This window comes from Musca autumnalis, unplaced genomic scaffold (genome assembly GCF_047663935.1).
Source record: "Musca autumnalis isolate F117 unplaced genomic scaffold, ASM4766393v1 scaffold_4, whole genome shotgun sequence".
In the NCBI taxonomy this organism is placed as follows: domain Eukaryota; kingdom Metazoa; phylum Arthropoda; class Insecta; order Diptera; family Muscidae; genus Musca; species Musca autumnalis.
Window position 1 is genome coordinate 135,128,686 of NW_027411977.1, and position 3,128 is coordinate 135,131,813.

Sequence of the window (3,128 nt, forward strand, 5' to 3'; positions counted from 1 at the left end):
TTCGAAACGAAAATGTGTGCGCATGAAACACACCCAAACTTTAGTTTTTGAAAAATATATCCTTTGCTTTTGCTTCAAAACAAAAAATCAAATTTGAAAAACACACTCAAATTTGGTAGTTTTTCTTACGCATTCATTTTCTTACCGACATACATAAACAGGCCTTTAATATCGAATTACTGTTTTTTATGAAAAATAATCTAAAATTCTTAAATAGCTAAAATCGGAATGTACCGTTATGATTTTTGTTGAAGCAACTTGCATTCGCTGCCTCAATTACGATGGTAAAATTTTTTTTCAGGGGCAAGTCTATACTTCTTGAGCAAACCCCCTATGGCACCATTGTTGTGGCTGTAGATCCACTTCCATAATGGTCAATGTCGATCCATTCCTTTAAGTATCTCCTCCGCAAAACTTTTGATATTTAATCCTAATCAACATTTTTGTCGGTTCATGCATCCAAAATTTTAAAAACCCCCTAAACACATACGTTTTTTGGGAAAACAATTTTTCAATATACACAGGCTGAGGGTATATCTCTGTCAGCAAAGCTGACTGATACTTTCTTACTTGTTTTATCTTACTTTTGCATATGTAGCATTAAAAATGTATAAAAAAAACCCACACACAGAAAAAAGTGGCCTCTCTAACATATGTTCCAAACATATTATGCAGCAAACATAAGCTCTGTTCCTTTACGTTCAAGAATCTTCAAGTTTTACCGCTTTTTACTCGAAAAGCGTTCCTTTACTTCAGACACAGTACAATTCATATAGGAGCAGTTTACAACTTTTACTACTCTTGTCGGTTTTACCATTTTCAGAAGTAAAGGAACAGACCAATATATTTGTTTGCAAGCAGTCCCAAACATAACATATGTTTCGGACCTGCAAACAAATATATGTTTGGGTGCAAACAAATACAAACCCAAAAGCCACAAAAACAAAACAAACACATGCAGCAGTGGGCGCTTTCTGAGAGCAAGTGAGCGTAAATGTTTATGTAAAACACATTGAAATGTATGCTCACTTGCTCTCAGCACATTTATAATGGTGGTGTTCGAACACCTATTTTTTAGATTTTCTTCAAATTTCGATACAAACAATTTCCATTCCGAAAATCTATCAACCTCTCCATATAATTTTTGTTACAAATTCAAACCAATTTTTTGTTCCGAATAGGGAAAAAGCGTCAGAAGAGACGGATTTCGTTCCGATGACGGACCGTTTGATTATAAAGTATAAACCAAAATATAAAAAAGGCAGCGCGTAGTGAAATCAGACGCCATTTGACTTTTTTTTGGAAAGTTTGATAGTTTTTAGCCTAAACGTACTCAGGACAGTTTGACATAAGGTCATGTGTTGTGTGGCTTGAAAAAATAAGTGACTTGAAAAATCACATCGCAAAAAATTGGAATTTACTTTCACAACTTTCGACGTTGATAATCACAGCAAGAGCGCATCAATCAAATTAAATTTTTTATGCCGATAAAGGACTATGAAAAACTGGTTTAGTGAATTCAATCATTGCCGATACTGGCTAAAAAACGAAGGTACATACATATGTACATACCGCACGACACAAAGCTCCTTTTCAACAGCCCCGCCAAACCTATTCATATATGTAACTCCAGTGGAGCTGTGGCTACTATCGAAGCAGCCACTTTCCTGGAACTGGGGATAGAACCAGAGACAGATTGAAAAAAAGAACGAACATAATAATAAACATTGTTACAACAACAACAAAAACGAAGGTCGTGAGGGTGGTTCAAAAACGGCCGTTGTGCCAGAAAAAAGAATTAAGCCGTGCGTGATACCGTCAGATAGGGGCATCCTTCGACATTTCTTTCACCAACTAACGTTTCTCGTTAGATCCAGCACAATTTGACAATCGATCAAAAAGGCTCTTGTCGATTTGTGTAAAGAAATTGTGAATAAATACGATCGCTGTGCTTTAAACAACGTTTATAAGATCATCACAGACGAATCTTGGATCTATGCGTATTAGAAGCAATCGACCGTGGGGATCTTCGACGGTGAGCCAAATCCAAACAAATGGTCGCCTGTTTCTTCAGGCAAACTAACAATGTGATTAATATACGGCTTGAAGAACTTGGGAGGTTAATTCTGAGTGGGAGGTTAATTCTGAAAAATTCGAAAAACGAACAAGTGAAGACGAATCATTGTGCACCATGACAATGCGAGCTCTCACACATCGATTTAAACCAGTGCCTTTTTGACCGGACAAAACGTGTAATTGATGAGTCATTCGCCGTAAAGCCCTGACTTGGAACACAATGAATTTATTTGATTTCCGCACATCAAGAAAAAAGGCGTGGTCAATTGGTAAAATTAAAACGCAAAATTATGAATGAAAATTTCAAATAAAAGTTTACAGCATTGTTGATATCGTTAGAACTTTAACCCCCATTATTATAAGACTTCTTTTGTTATAGTTTGGATTTACCGAACAGATTTATAGTGTTCCGGTTAACTTAAAGTTAAAATTGATGATTGATTTTCAAAGAGGAGCTTCTTAACATTAACTTCCAATGAAAAAATTATATTTTTAATGCCTCCAAATTGGTTTATTTTGCGTTTTGAAATCCATCAGATAGTAAAAGAACACATATAATAATGGCCCCAAGACTATTTTTTATTGGTCGTTAACTTACCGATTAATGATGTTAATTACCGAAATTATCTCTAAACTAGCCTTATAAGTCATGGCGACTATCAATGCTTCAGCATGTAGAAGAGCCGGTATTAAAAATCCTGACGAAGATATTTAAATTCTGGTCTTTAGAAAGAGTTAATGATGTCCTACATCCCCATCCCACTACACTACATACACAATATACACTACCTAAAAATTATAGACCAATTAGTCCTGATTCCTTTATATTCAAAACGATGGAAAAGGTACTGGATCTCAGCACATTTATATCAAGGGAAAATCAGTGGAAACTGCTTTAAACCCTATACACATCCAACGTTTGAGTAAAGTTTTGTGTCATTTCTGGTAGAAGAATAAAGAAAAATGTAAACTTGGCAGCACTTTGTCTTTTATTCATCTACCAGAAACGACACAAAACTTTACTCAAACGTTGGATGTGTTTAGGGCATTAT